This window comes from Halichoerus grypus, chromosome 9, assembly GCF_964656455.1.
Source record: "Halichoerus grypus chromosome 9, mHalGry1.hap1.1, whole genome shotgun sequence".
NCBI lineage: Eukaryota > Metazoa > Chordata > Mammalia > Carnivora > Phocidae > Halichoerus > Halichoerus grypus.
In genome coordinates this window covers 60292023-60308521 of record NC_135720.1, presented here as the reverse complement: position 1 = coordinate 60308521, position 16499 = coordinate 60292023, and the positions used below count along the sequence as shown (strand labels likewise).

General features: G+C 38.4%; 1 protein-coding gene across 4 annotated transcripts in view; it reads right to left on the bottom strand.

Annotated features, from left to right (window-relative positions):
- Positions 1 to 16499, bottom strand: part of FBXL4 (F-box and leucine rich repeat protein 4) — a 123054-nt gene that overhangs the window by 65209 nt on the left and 41346 nt on the right. The window contains exons 1-2 of one of the 4 annotated variants that reach the window (XM_078054962.1): positions 12506 to 12655; positions 8930 to 9112 (exon numbers count right to left, since the gene is read on the bottom strand). The exons of 1 other annotated variant lie outside the window; for it this stretch is intronic. The gene's annotated coding sequence lies outside the window, so the exon portion shown is untranslated. Of the gene's footprint in view, positions 1 to 8929; positions 9113 to 12505; positions 12656 to 16499 lie in introns of those variants that run through there. 2 more of the 4 variants (XM_078054961.1, XM_036113357.2) reach the window with 2 other exon arrangements.

Below are 16499 nucleotides of genomic sequence, written 5' to 3'. Positions count from 1 at the left end.
ATCGTTATAAGGGGACTTTCTAATACCCATACAGAGAGGTTATTTCAAGCCAGGTCATATGTGGAAAGATCTTCATAAAGCCAAAAATAAGGAAAGATCATCCTATCTGTTAAAATCAGAAATACGAAAACTCACTGGCTAGGAAGCCTAAGGAGATATGACTTCAATTTGGGTAATGGGGAAAAGTCGCCGAGGGAAATCAGAACCCTATTAGGTGTACATTACGCATACAGCAAGGGCCTAAATTCACACTACTTTCATGAGTTAGAATCTCTACCCCATCCCCAAGCCAAAAAAATTTAAAAAGATAAAGTAGCTCTGAACTGGTAAACTTTAGAACCTGTTAGGAGCAGATGTGAAACCTCTTTGCAGGGATACTTCCATGACACACGACACAGGACAGACTAAACCCTTACTAAAGATACATCACAGTAAAAACAGACTCCAAGGGAAAATGAACCACAATGAAGGTCAGTCAGTAGGCAGGCTCACTAAATGGAGGAACTTGAACCCCAAGAACAAGAAATAATAGAAAAATCTGAACAAGACATTTTTCTAGGGAAGAGTAATAAAACATGTATTAAAATAACAAGGTGCTTCTGTAGCACACATTCCTAGTGCTAATGTACCATGAATCAACAAATCAGATTCACCTCAGGAAATATAACACCAAGTGCTAAAGTATAGGTCATGTTATAAATATGCGAAAATATTCCATTGTATATATGGACCACATCTTCTTTATCCATTCATCTGTTGAAGGGCATCTCGGCTCCTTCCAGTTTGGCTATTGCAGACATTGCTGCTATGAACGCTGGGATGCATATGGCCCTTCTTTTCACACATCTGTTTCTTTGGGGTAAATACCCAGTAGTGCTCAGCCATCAGAAAGGATGAGTACCCAACTTTTACATCAACATGGATGGGAGTGGAGGAGATTATGCTAAGTGAAATAAGTCAAGCAGAGAAAGTCAATTATCATATGGTTTCACTTATTTGTGGAACATAAGGAATAGCATGGAGGACATTAGGAGAAGGAAGGGATAAATGAAGGGGGGGAAATTGGAGGGAGAGATGAACCATGAGAGACTATGGACTCTGAGAAACAAACTGAGGGTTTTGGGGGGGGGGGGATTGGTTAGATTATGGGATAATATCAAAAGCAGCAAGAATGCCATATGAGCAATATCATCTTTAAGCTGCGTTAAAGTTAAATTTTACACTGAAGCAACATATGTAAAAGTGAGTTATAAACTGTAAATATATGTATTATATATTCAAACTTCTGTACAGGAGAAGAGAAATGTAAATGGATGCTTTATTTTCCCAACTATGAATAACAATAATCGTTATTTTTTGTAAGATAAAGCTAAAAATGACAAGTTTATGAAAGAAGGAAAAGCAGTGTACATACAGTACACTGAAAAAGCAAATATATTTACTCTTTTCCAGCAATACTATTCAGAAAAATATAATAAAATTAAAACCTGTTTTTGAAAATAAGGCATAGAAATAAAAAAGGAAGTGTGCAACCAATTGTTAACACCCTTTATTGATTATAAACTCCTTTCCAATCAACTAAGATGACACTGTAAAAGTGTTTGGGGGGGGTGCAGAAGAACATATGGAGAAGAAAGGATAGCTCCCTTTACTTTTCCCTGGGAAATGAAGCTGAAAAAGGGAATAGAGCCATAGTCTCAGGACTCATGTGGCCAGCAACGGCCAATGATGAAGTCCAAATTGTCCATGTACTGTCGGGACTTTTGCCAAGGCATGGAGGCAATTTGTGATAACCAATGAACATCCCAATGAGCAATGAACCAAATGCAAAAGATACAATAACTCTATTTTATGAGGAGAATGGGATTCAAAGACAAAATGACTTTTCCCACCTGGTGCAAATAAATAAATATTAGTCTGGTATACTAAAGTGGTCCAAAAGGGTGATTATAAAATATACCTTTTGAGAGACATTTTCTCTTCCAGTTCATTCAAAATGCTACTTTAATTTTTAAAGCTCTCACAGCATATAAAAATATTATTTTCCATTTAAAAAAAAGTCACAATTAGAAATAGGGTCACCGTTATTTTATTAGTTGTTTAATCCAATTACTTATCAACAATGGCTATGAGGGGAGAAATTCTCCACAACACATGGAAATTTATACTAGCACAATCAAGGAATACAGAACAACAGCCATTTTAACTTCTATCCTGAGACTTTCATACTCCTTGGGAAACAACTTGCTTTACACAACATGATTTTATTATAATACAACTTTATTTTCAACTACATCTTTCATATTATAAAATGTTTAACAAAGTTAAATAATACAATTACAGAGAAAGCAATAACAGTGGAAAAGAGAAATTAAGAGGTATAGACAAGGGAGAACATATGTTTTCTACTGAGATTTGAAGTGAGATGGGGAGTCGATGAGGCGGAGAGAAGCAGGATGGCAGGAACCGCAGAGAAGATGGCTCCTGTTCCGGCACCGCAAAGAGGAGGAAGGCAAAGGACTGCCCATAAAATAAACAAAAGGAGGCCATCAAAATGAACTCGAAACAGGACCACGCCAAGGCCAAGTTCACAGTGGGATGAAAGAACCTAGAAACAAGCTTAAAACCCCAAGAGGATTCTCAACTTAAAGTGAAAAGAGAGAGGAGAAGCAAAAAGGACAGGCAACAAGGCACAGCCAGATACTGAAGGCAAGTCACAACGCAGTCCTGCCGCAGAACGGCCCACAGACACAAGCCAATGAAGTGATGGGGAAAGACGAGGGTCTAGGCAGCTCTGCGGCATCACACCAAAATGTAACAGAGTGCATGTGGTAAGAAATCAAGATAAAAAGGCCAAACCTGGTAATGTTATCATTTCTGAATCCTGCTGAAACTGATCAAGAGATGCTATTTTGAGGAAGGGACTTTTCTGGACAAGTCTAGAAATCCAGACATCGGTGAATGGAGGAAAATATCAATCAAGAAGAGGGGAATTATATTCGAATTCAGTGCAGCAGCTGCCCCTCACAACCAGCCCTCTTTCCTGGCCTGCCCCCTCTATGCTTCTAGACCACCGCGGGCTCTTCTATCTCCTTCTGCCTGTCTGATAACTTCTCCTTCCCGAGCCTTCTTCCTCTTCATTCTCAAATATATAGAGGTACCATTAAGAGAAGGCCAACTTTTAATAAAATGACACCCAAGAATGTTCCACCTACCTTGGCACGTCTTCTCCCCCCGTCCCTTCCATTTCCACACTCCCGACCTTTGCTGTAGAACATCTGCCTCACCCCCAGCCACACTCGTGCTTGCACACCTCAGCATCCTCAAGTCTTCCACTGAGGCTGGGCTGCTCTGGAATGCCCTGTTCTTCCCCACTTGGCAGCCTCTTATTCATCCTTTAAGGTCAGGTACAGACTTGGTCTACCACTCACTTTTTCTCTGCTCTTACATTTTTGTGTGCCATTTCTTACGTGGTGAGATTTTCTTCTACCCCAATAGACTATGAATTCCTCAAGTTCAGAGAATGTGATTTAATCATAACTACACCCTTAGGGCTTAGCACATGCCAAGATATGCTCAATAAGCATTTGTTCTGGGTTTTTTTGAAGATGGGCAGAGAAGATGGTGGGACAGAATTAAAATAAACACAGAAATGAAACCAGGGATTCTTCAAGATAAGAACACAAGGACCGAAAAATGAAGCAAAAAAAGTTCCGTATCTTGATACAGAGCAAAAGAGGGGAAAAATGGATAATAAAAACCGAAACACAATAGGTAAGAATCAAATGTATGACCTTCTTTGAAGCCATCCAATAAGGAATAGGATACATATTGAAATTTTACCATTCAAAGAGAATGTAAAAAAGTAGTAACCTCTGTTAGTACAAAAGCAGCCCCTGAACACATAAAAGAGACTTGACCTTGGCTACAAAGAAACTCTGATTGAAATTAAAGAAAGATCCATGAAAGAGATGATTGGAGAGGTAAAAGGGAACTATTTTCTCAAATACAATGAATTTTTTTAACACTCCAAATCTGTGTTAAGACCATAGAATGATTAAGAAGAACTGAAAAACTATGAGTAGAAAAGAAGTTTTTAGAAAAAGTGATAACCTGGAACGCCTGGGTGGCTCAGCCGTTAAGCGTCTGCCTTCAGCTCAGGTCATGATCCCGGGGTCCTGGGATCAAGCGCCGCTTTGGGCTCCCTGCTCAGCGGGAAGCCTGCTTCTCCCTCTCCCTCTCCCCCTGCTTGTGTTCCCTCTCTCACTGTGTCTCTCTCTGCCAAATAAATAAATAAATAAAATCTTTTAAAAAAATAAAATAAAATAATGTACCAATGTCAGTAAGGAGACTACTGGGGATGGAATATTACTTTACATGCCTCTCTTCCTCTAAGTAAATTCTCCTCCAGTTAAAACACTTTTATTCTGATTACAGTTTTTATTCAACAAGGCCCCAATATAGAATAAACATGTAAAGTTCTTAACTGAGCCAAGTGTATGGACAGGGAACACAGAGCTTCCTAGCTAGCTTCAAAGCTTCTTGAAAATCCAGGCAAATAGAGCAAAAGAAAGCAGGGGAACCACTCAGGAAGAAAAAACCTAAAGGCCGAGGAAAATTCCTGAAAACCAAAAAGACTGAAGAGAGAAAACAAATCTCTCTAGCTACTAAAACCATAAAGTATATTGAATTTACTTTGTTCAAACACTAACTATACATTTTTGTACAGTAAAATAAAGAGCTTTTACCTAATAGAAATATATTGAATTTACACTTAGCCTTCCTAACAAAAATCCAACTACAAGATCATAGGTATGTCACTGCTAACTATTGATGCTAAAAGAGCAATTAACTAAAATGGTATAATATTGTTAAATTAACTTTGGTGTGCAATTTACATTCCAAAAAAAAAAAATGTACTCCATTTTAAGTGTGTAGCTTAATGAGTTTTGACAAAGACATATACCAATGTCACCACCTCCAGAATCTAAATATAGAATATTTCCATCAGCTCAAAAGGTTCATTGCTGCTCCCTCCCCATCACCCATCTACTTCCTGCACCAGATAAAAACTAACCTGCTTCTTATCACTATAAATGAGACTGTCCTTTATTCTAGAGTTACACATAAGTGAAATAATATGGACGTATTCTTTTGTGTCTAGGGTATTCTGCACAGCCTATCTTTAGATTTATCCCTGTTGTTATGTGTATCACTAGTTTGCTCCTTTTTATTGCTGAATCATATCCATTATATGGACATATCCACTCACCTGTTGATAAACATTTGGGTTGTTTCTTGTGCCAAAGTGTTTCTAAAATGGCTGCCAACATTTTACATTTCCACCAGCAATATATGAGACTTCTAGTTGTTCCACATCCTCATCAGTAGTCAATGTGGTCAGTCTTGAACCATTCCAGGGGGTGGGTGGTAAATATCTTGTTTTAATTTGCATTTCTCAATTGACTAGTAATGATGTGGAGCATTTTTTCATGTCTTTATTTGCTATTTGTATCTTCTTTAGTGAAATGTCTATTTTACCCATTTTTTTTAGAATCAGGTTTTTTTGTTTTCCTATTATTGAGTTGTAAGAGTTCTTTGTACATTCTAGATATAAGCTTTTTATCAGATATATGTTTTGCAAACATTTTCTACCAGTCTGTGCCGGGCTTTTCATCTATTTGATAATATCTTTTAAAGAGAAAACTTTTCAATTTTTATTAAGTCCAATTTATCATTTTTTTTTTCCTTTTATGGCATATTTTTGTGTATCCTAGCGAACATTTTACTTAAGAGCAATGTCAAGTATAATTTCAAAAGGGTAAACTCTGGGACAGATAATATTTAATACCTTAAACCTGGGAACAGTTAATTACAGATTAATGAAATTTTAAGATGATACCAAATTGGATGCTGCAAACACTTCCAGTGGGAATGCAAAATGGTATAGCCACTTTGGAAAACTTTGGCAGTTTATTATAAAGCTCAACATACCCTTACCAAACCATTTAGCAATCCTACTCCTACATTATTTATCCAAGTGCACTGAAAACCTATTTGCAAACAAAAACCTGTACACAAATGTTTACATATTTATTCATAATCACTCCAACCTGGAAACATGAATGATGTCCTTCAACAGGTGAAAGGATAAACAACCACACATCCATACAATGAAACAGTACTTAGTAATAAAACAGAATGAACCACTGATTTAGCAAATAGCACAGATGAATCTTAAAATGATTTTGTAAGGGAAAGAAGCTATACCCAAAAGGCTACATGTTATAGAACTTCATTTATAGAATACTCTGAAAAAAGCAAACTATAGGGAAGGCAAACAGATCAGTGATTGCCAGGAAGTTAGAGGAAAAGACAGGTTGACTCCAATGACTACAACGGGCCCACACAAAGGAATTCCTTGGGTGATAGGACTGTTCTGTATGCTTTTTGATTTCAGTCTTTGTTTTGGACCAAAACAAAGTCAAGTTGGAGATTTAACATCCTCATATTGGCTTATTTATGGGGGTCCTACTTTATTAGTCTGTTCTTGACCAGCACACTCTGAAAGATATCTATTAGTTGACATGTCCTGCCCACTCATTGTGTCTAGGACAAAGCCCAATCACAGAGGCCCTTCCATTCACCTGGCTTTAGGGAACTACCCCTCTGGAAGAGAGAACAGTGACCTTCATGACTTCACAGAGATTCCCAACCAGGAACAAATCAGCCAACACAGATCTGCATTTATATGTAGGAGAAGAATTACCTATCTTAAAGACAAGGAAATAAGTTGGGCAATTAGAGCAAATGGTCTCCAGTAAAAGTTAGTAAACAATAAGAAAGTAGTTTTAAAATCATAATTGTTATCTTTAGTGTGAATTAATAGAGTATAGGATTCACAAAACAAGGAGAAACTATTTTAAAAAAATTTTAAGGTCTTCGAAATCAAAAACATGGTGGCCAAATTAAAATTTAAATGAAAAAAATGATGAGTAACTTAGAACACAGATACAAGAAACCTAATGCCTATATAAAATGAATGCAAGAAACTGAAGCTGATAGAAATTCAAGGAAATGCTAGAAGATAATGTAATATTTCAGGAATTCTAAAGAAAAAAACTGACTCAAACTCTTATTCACATAGAAAAACAAAAAACACAATGAAAAATATTTCTGGACATGCAAATATACTTCCTGTAACTCTTCTTAAAAAAATCTTCAAGAAAATATTCCAGTCAAAAACCAAAGAAAGTAAGTATTTTCAAAAGGGAAAGATGTAATATTCAAGTTACTAGTGACCTTACAGTCAAATTTAAATCTTTACAGATACAGTACTGGTGAAGATGAAAAGGATGGTTGGGGGAAAAAAACACAAGTAACGTAAAAAAAAAAAAAATTAAATCAATAAAACTAAGCATGTAGGGAAGGCAAGGAGTTACAGCCTCACGTTATTGAATGGAGGTATAAGGGAACAGTTATAGATGATTTTAGAATTTCTGAACTTGTAAGGGAGAGAGAAAAAAAGGTAAATATGAATAGATTAAATTATCCTATTAAAAGATAAAGTCTTGCACAAGGGATCTTTGTAATGGAACTGTTCTGTATTTTGACTGTGGTGGTGGTCACAAGATATACATAATATTGCAGAGAATTAAATGCAAACACACACAAGTGCATGTAAAAGTCATGAAATCTGGATGAGGTCTATAAATTGTACCAATGTCAATTTCCTGGGTGTAATACTGTCCTATAGTTACGCAAGATGTTACCACAGGAGGAAACTAGGTGAAGTATACATAGGATTTCTCTGTATTATTTCTTATAATTGCATATGAATCTATAATTATCTTTTTTTTTTTTTTCCCAGAGGGAGGAGATGGGCTGAGGGAGAAGGAGAGAGAGAATCTTAAACTGGCTGCACACTCAGCACAGAGCCCAATGCAGGGCTTGATGTCATGACCCTGAGATCAGGACCTGAGCTGAAATCCTGAAATCAAGAGTCAAACGCTTAACCGACTAAGCCACCCAGGCGCCCCTCTATAATTATCTTTCTAAAAAAAGTTTAAAAATGCAAAAAAATAAACTTTTGAATTAGGAGGAGGGAAAACTAGAGAGAGAAATAAAAGTCCAGCTATATGATGTTTGATGTTTAAAAGAGGCAAGTAAAGCAAAATGATGTGGAATGACTAAAATTAAACATATGAGCAATAAAGATCTGGTAGACACAAAACTGACAGAGATGGCAATAGTAATTATCAGACAGTGTTGACTCCAAGGCAAAAATCATTAAACAAGGCAAAAAGGATATTTTATATTTTGTAAGACAAAAATCCAAACAATTACACATAGGATGAATTCAACCAAATTGATAGTCACAGTAGGAAACCAACATATTTTGCTCAATTTTGAGGGAAAAAATAATACAGTATAATAAATGTAGTAAAAACAACAGGGAAAGGATGGCTTATCAAAAAAAAAAATGTTTTAGAAAAATGTCCAGATATTTAGAAAAATAAATTTGGAATATTATCATAGCAACCATTTTTAAATTTAAATTTATGATACAAAATATCCAATTAGGGGAATTTGTACAAGTATTTTAATAATCTTGGGGTGGAAACTTAGAGGTCATAAAGGAAGAGAATAATAGAACAAAATTTCTGTAAAGCAAAAGTTCCCAGAAAAAGCATTAGAAGAATAGACTATGAAAAAAAAAAAATACTATCAAACAGTGTAGAAAGTCACTAATAGCCACAACATGTAAAGAGCTATTACAAACCAATAAGAAAAAGAGAAACACTTCAACAGAAAACTAAGTAGATGATGAACATGTAAGTTACAAAAGAATGCAAATGACCAATAATTTACAGATATTTAACTCCATCGATAAACAAAGAAATGCAAAATTAAAACAGTAAAAACATACCATTTTTCATCCATAAAACTACTAAAATGTTAAAAATGATTGTATCACCTGGATACAATTCTTCACAGGTCTCTCATGTTTCTGCATGTCTTATAAGCCGGAGCACTGATGGCCTTTGTTCCAGACTATCTTTTCAGGAAGGTCTACATAACAAACATCCATGGTAGATAAAGAGAGGTTTCCCTTTGGAGAAAAGGACAGGTTTGTTTATTATCCAGTATAATAAATACAATGCCTCTCTCTAGGACAAAGGTTAAGCAAGTTTACTTGCAGCCCATTATGGAAGATTCAGGTTCCCTAAACTCAGGGTTCCTGTCCTGTAATGTAATCTGTGTGTGCTAGAGTCATCTCTTCATTATCACATCACCCAGCAGAAATGGGTTCAAGGAAGCAGCACAAGAAAATGATGATACTCTGGCTACTGCTGTTGCTGTGCTTTGTCTCTGGCCCTGGAGTCTCATGTCTTTTGCCAGTAACCATGAAACTGTTGGCTGCAAGTAGGGTAAAATCTCAAGACCTGTAACAATCCATGGCAATGATATGGCAGCAGCAGCATTCTTATAAAGTGTATAAATTTACTCTTCCAACACCTTTTGAAGAGCAATATGGCACAATCTATCATAATTTAAAATGTATATAACCTTCGACCCAGCAATTGCTTGTCTAAGCATTTACACCAAGGAAATAAACAAATGTGCTAATATATACATACAAAATGAATAATAGAAATAAATTTCTATTCTGTAACAGAAATAAATTTGAAATAGCTTAAATTTCCATTCTGTAATAGAAATAAATTTGAAATAGCTTAAATATCAACAGGGAATCAGTTAAATAAATTTTCGGTTATTCCTACACTGAAATACCAGAGTCTTTCAAAAGATAATGTTATATGCACTGACACAGAAAGATGTTCATCAATTATTACTAAATGGAATTTATAGAAAATTATATATAGTACACTGCCATTTATGAAACAAATGTAGACTTATACACATGTATTTTTTGTGTCTGGAAGGAGAACAAATGATTAATGATGATCTCTGGGAAATGTGGTTATTGAGTAGGTGGGCACACAACATTTTCACTTTCTCCTTTGGCTACTTCTGTATTACTTGACTTTTTTTTTTTTTTTGAAGAATGTATATATTCATTTTATAATCTAATAAAGTTTCTAAGCATTTGTTACGGCAGCACTTGAAAATTCATTACATTTAAGACGTCCAGTTGGGATGGTAAAGTACAAATGGACAAGGGGCTGTCCTGGGTGTCATTTCTATGGGCACTTATCCCTCAGAGCTGCTGAAACCAGGTACAGAAAGTCCTGAGTCATAGCTGAGAAGAGACACACTACACTTACTAATAACACAATGCAGATTTTGAACAGCTGCTTTTCTATGTACAACTCTGAGGAGCAACTCTACGTGGCAAGTTCTGAGGTACCAAGAGAAGGGATTTATTTAGCAATGGTTAATGATTCAACAAACCATGAACTAGGTTAACTAAAAAAATAATAATTTCAAGCGTAGACAAGAAATTTCAGAGGGGCAGGGGAGGGGTTGGTAAGGTGGCTTAGTCGGTTGAGCATCCAACTCTTGATTTCGGCTCAGGTCATGATCTCAAGGTCTTGGGATGGAGCCCCTGCTCTGCAGGTTGGGCTCTGCGCTCAATGAAGAGTCTGCTTGAATCTTCTCTCTCCCTCTCCCTCTGCCCCTCCCTGCTGCTCATACTCTCTCCAAATAAATAAATAAAATCTTTTAAAATAAATAAAAAAAAATAGAAGGGAGGGAAGGAAGTCTATTTAACCCCACTAAGTGTCCTCATTACAAAAATATTTAGTGGTCTATGATATGCCAGACACTGTTTGAATCACTAGACATTAAACACATTATAAAGCTTGAGTAAGAAAAGCAGCATGGTATCAGCACAAGAAGCCAGAAATCACTGAACAGCAGTTCAGAAAACGTCTTTAGAATACGCAAGAATTAGGACCTTGGATAAATAGAGTATTTGTTATCAGTAGGGAAAAACAGAATCCAACAAATGATGATGGGATCAATGGCTGATAATTATGGATGGGGGGAAGTGCCTTACTTCCTTCCTCACACTAAAATATACATGAGGTAGGTTAAAGATTTTTGGATGAAGTCTAAGATCATTAAAAGTACTAGAAAAAAACAGGTGGATATATATATCTACAGTTCATGTGGCAAAAAGTCTAAGAGGACACCAAAGTTAGCTCCATGAAGTTAAGACAGAATGTTGATCACAGGAAAATTATGATGATGAGTCAGAGACTAAGACAGCAAAGAACAAAGGGGCAGTTTTTGCTAACTGACCATATCTGAAAGTAAAAGACAGCAGTTAACATTTTAAGATGTCATGTACACAGTACTATAATTGCATTACTTGATCACAGCATTATAAAGAAGAAATTAACCATTTTACATTGAGATGACCTCTCTGATTTTCAAGTCAGTAACAGAAGAGAAGCGCAGGAAATTGCAGGGTTCAGAAAAAGCCAAAATTTGAGACAGTTTAAAAAGTTGATACTCAAAAAAAAGGTATGAAAAGAAGAATCCAATTCAATGAGCAATTAGAGAGAGCCTACCATAGGGTGATCCACACTGCCACTAGAAGACAAGAACGCTGTCTCTTTCCCCCAAATGAAGAACTGTAGGATAGTTGATGTATTAAGAAAAATCTCCCTTTACTTAACCAACAGGTATAATATGTAGTACAGAACTACAGAGGCATTAAGTGAGCCGTTTAAGGATAAAATGTGCCTGAAACCAAGGACTACACGCCAGGAAGCAGTAACGGCAGCTTGTGTCCTCAAACAAATTGGAACAAGATCACCACACCTCGTGTTGAATCCTCCAGGGCACAACGCCAAACACGGGATCTCGTCAGTGCTACTACCGGACCACAGGTTTATATCACCTTGATTTTCTATTTATTCGTATATTTCAATTAGTGACTGCATCCCGAGGCTATGTGGCAATAAGCATTTGGGAACCATCAAGGCAATCCAAAACCACTCCCACTGTAAGCATGTTGACAAGGAGGCCAAGTGGATGGTCACCATCAACACTACACTCTAAAGGACACCCCTAAACATAGAAACAAGGTTGCTGCCGGTATCTTGTGGCAGTCCTGAAGACATGGGCCTGGTTAGTCAAAAACCATCCATGCCAGAGGGAAACCGAGGCAACACGCAGAGGAGCAACAAGTACACAGGCGGGCAGGTGGCCGACGCGAGACCTCAGGGTCAGCACCGCCCGCTGATACCGCGGTGTAAACAACCCTGGGCAGGGTGGATGCCGGGACGACGCCTCACGCCGTGCAGACAGAGTGGGGCAGAGAAGCAGCGCCCAAGGCACGTAAGCCGCTCACAGGTGCCCAGCAAGCTCCGCAAGCGCGGCGCAGGCTTCGAGGGGGGGCGACCGGTGGGGGACCTCTGCCCCGCGCCCGCGTTCCCCGAAGCACGGCGCTCAGCCCTGGCCCGGCCCCGCCCCAGCGCTGAAGGAGGAAGACGGAGACCCGCAGGAGGAAAAAGTATAGGAAGGGCCGTACCCTGCAGGGTCCGGGAGAGGTGCACGCCGTGGGGTTCACCAGCGACCCAGGCGGCACCGGGAGACGCGGGCGCGGGTGCGGCTCCCAGAGTCCCGCGCTCCGGCACGGCGACTGCGAGGCCGGCCCAGCGCGACCCGGAAGGAAGACGCAAAGACCGCGAGGAGGGGCGGGGCCGAGCCAGAGGGGAGGCGGGGCGCCGTTCCCGCTGGAACCTTACGAGGCGTCTGGACCGCCCCCTCCTAGGCCGAGGGGAGGAGATTCCTACAGACTTCCCAGCCCGAGTCGTGCCCTATAAATCGCCCAGTTACTACCCAGCAGGCAGTGGTTGAAATCCACTGCGGGAGTAATCCGTTCCTCGCACCAGCCTGCCATCTGTAGTGTAGTCCTGCTAGGGCTTTTGCAGTCCAGAGTTGGTGGGTCAGGTAATGGATAGGGATTATGGGTGGTAAGGTCTTCAGAGCTGAAATGGAAAATAAATTATAGGTGCTCTAGAGGCATAATTCACCAAGTTCGCAAATCTCTTCTGCCCCACATACAAATCCGTCCTGCAAGCTCATTTCCCTCACATGTGGAACCCGTGACCATGATCTCTCAGGAACGAGATGGTCTCACGTCTCCCTTACTCAGTTACTTTTATTTATTTTCAGTAGATACAATATAAACTTTTTAAAGTTTGCATTATACTGATCTCGTTACAAGATTTCTACTGAGATGAAAAAAACATTGACTAATGAAGAGACGAAAACATATTACTTGCTATCTATTTGCCCCTAAAGAGGCAAAATAATAGATAATAGATATTTATTTATAAATTATATATATGAACTGAACTGTTATATGATGTGCAATAAAAATTGCATGCAAAACTGGACATTTTTAAAAAGAATATATGATGTGCAGTATAAATTGCATGCAAAACTGGACATTTTAAAAAGGACTTGAAGCTTAATCCCCAATTTCCCTTGAGTGTGGGCAGCTTAGTGACTTGCTTCCAAAGAGTATGGAAGGGAGGAAAAAGTAGCTTTATTGTGGAGAAACCTGGTAAACACTACCTTGGCCAGATGAAAGATAACACCATCAGTGATAAACCAAGTTAATAGCATGCACCCTGATATGGTGTGATGAGAAAGGCACTTCATCTTCATAATTTTCTTCCTCAAAACCCATAAACCCAGTCTGACCTTGAGGCAACATTAGAAAACCCAGAAAAACCTACAAAATACCTGAACAAACTATCTAGTTAACGGAAAAAATATAACAAAACAAACAAAGAAAAACTGAGAAATTATCACAGACCCGATGGGGACTTGGGTGATAGGACCACTAAATGTAACATGGTATTTTGAATGGGATCCTAGAACGTGAAATGGATGTTAGTGGGAAAACTAGTGAAATTGGAATGGAATTTAGTGAACAGTAATGTACTAATGTTGGTTTCTTAGTTGTACCAAGTGTAATTATAATATACGATGCTAACAAATAAGGGGCAAATGGATGAGTGGTATGTAGTGAACAGTGATGTACTAATGTACTAATGTTGGTTTCTTAGTTGTAGCAAGTGTACTATTATAATATATGATGCTAACAAATAAGGGGCAAATGGAGGAGTGGTATGTAGAACTTTCTTTACCACCATTGCGACTTTTCTGCAAATCTCAAGTCTATTCTAAAATCAAAAGTGAACTACAAATAAATGAATTTATTAATGAGTAAATAAAACCTGCGCTTTTATGATTGCCAGTGCAACTTAATTGAGTTAATGCCTTTAGGGCACTCAGACCCAGTCCAACTAAAAAAAGTTTCTCATTTCTGGGCAGAAGACATGAACAGACATTTTTCCAAAGAAGACATCCAAACGGCCAACAGACACATGAAAAAGTATTCAATATCGCTCGGCATCCGGGAAATCCAAATCAAAACCTCAATGAGATACCACCTCACACCAGTCAGAATGGCTAAAATTAACAAGTCAGGAAATGACAGATGTTGGCGGGGATGCGGAGAAAGGGGAACCCTCCTACACTGTTGGTGGGAATGCAAGCTGGTGCAGCCACTCTGGAAAACAGTATGGAGGTTCCTCAAAAAGTTGAAAATAGAGCTACTCTATGACCCAGCAATTGCACTCCTGGGTATTTACCCCAAAGATACAAAAGTAGGGACCCGAAAGGGTACGTGCACCCCGATGTTTATAGCAGCAATGTCCACAATAGCCAAACTGTGGAAAGAGCCAAGATGTCCATCAACAGATGAATGGATAAAGAAGATGTGGTATATATATACAATGGAATATTATGCAGCCATCAAAAGGAATGAGATCTTGCCATTTGCAACGACGTGGATGGAACTGGAGGGTATTATGCTGAGCGAAATAAGTCAAACAGAGAAAGACATGTATCATATGACCTCACTGATATGAGGAATTCTTAATCTCAGGAAACAAACTGAGGGTTGCTGGAGTGGGGGGTGGGGTGGGAGGGATGGGGTGACTGGGTGATGGACACTGGGGAGGGTATGTGTTCTGGTAAGCACTGTGAATTGTGCAAGACTGTTGAATCTCAGATCTGTACCTTTGAAACAAATAATGCAATATATGTTAAGAAAGAAAAAAAGAAGAAGAAGAATGTAGCAGGAGGGGCAGAATGAAGGGGGGGAAATCGGAGGGGGAGAAGAACCATGAGAGACGATGGACTCTGAAAAACAAACTGAGGGTTCTAGAGGGGAGGGGGGTGGGAGGATGGGTTAGCCTGGTGATGGGTATTGAGGAGGGCACGTTCTGCATGGAGCACTGGGTGTTATGCACAAACAATGAATCATGGAACACTATATCTAAAACTAATGATGTAATGTATGGGGATTAACATAACAATAAAAAAATTTTAAAAAAAGTTTCTCATTTCTAATTTTTGAAATAAATAAATAATTTTGAAAAAAAATTTAATTAAGGTATAAAATATATTCAGAAAAGGACACACCCACGTATTCACCACTCAGATAAAAAAATAAATAATTACTAGCACTCAGAACCCCCCCCCCACTTGTTTTCTGAAAACTCTATCCTTCACTCCTCCCCAAAGGTAACCATTTTCCTGACTTCTAATACCAGAGTGGTTCTTGCCTTTTTTTTTTTTTTCTTGCCTTTATGTAGTTGGATTCATACGTTACCGTCTGGCTCCTTTCTCTCAACATTAGGTCTGTGAGAGCTATTCATGTTGAGTGTAGTGGTAGTTTCTTGAGTTTCTATTGTATAAATATACCGTAACTTATTTATTCTACTCCTGATAGACATTGAGCTGTTTTTTTGTTTTGATTATTACAAACAATGCTGTTATGAACATTCTTATTCATATCTTTTGTTGCATATCTTTAGCATGCCTCCCCATACATTTTCACCTCCTTGGTGTAGAAGAGATATAGTGGTTGGTGCTATTATTTGTTTTATTGAGTGTTTTGGTTTAGTTTTGTTTTTAAAGGCACTTAAAGTGCTGCTTAGAAAGTATGTAAGCTTATATTTAAGGAAAGGGAAAGACTAGGGCAAAGTTTCATTTCTGTGACTAGACGGAATTTTGGTCATCATTGCTCAATCTACCCTCCCTCCAACCTTCTCGTCTCAAGCGCCATGACATTGCCATGCTTCATTTACTGAGCAGAAGAGCCAAGTGGGGCCAAGGAACAGGGCGATACTTATCAGTTAGTGATGGCACTGATTTAATGGGTGAACTAATGCCTAGTTATTAAATGGAATGTTGTTTGGAGCTGAATAGCATCCCACGCCGTAACAGCACTATTACAAATAAAGAAAGTCCCAACAAAGCTTAATTGTGCATAAAGAACCAGCTCAGCAAGCTGGTTATGATCCATTCTGTGTTCGCTTCAAAAGTTACAATGTTCTACTCAGATGGGGAGGCGGGCAAAGAAGCAGCAGGTTCAAAACTCTTCTTTGTCTCTAACTCTTAAAACACTCACCATCATACCCTCCACTGTTTTCAAGTGATTT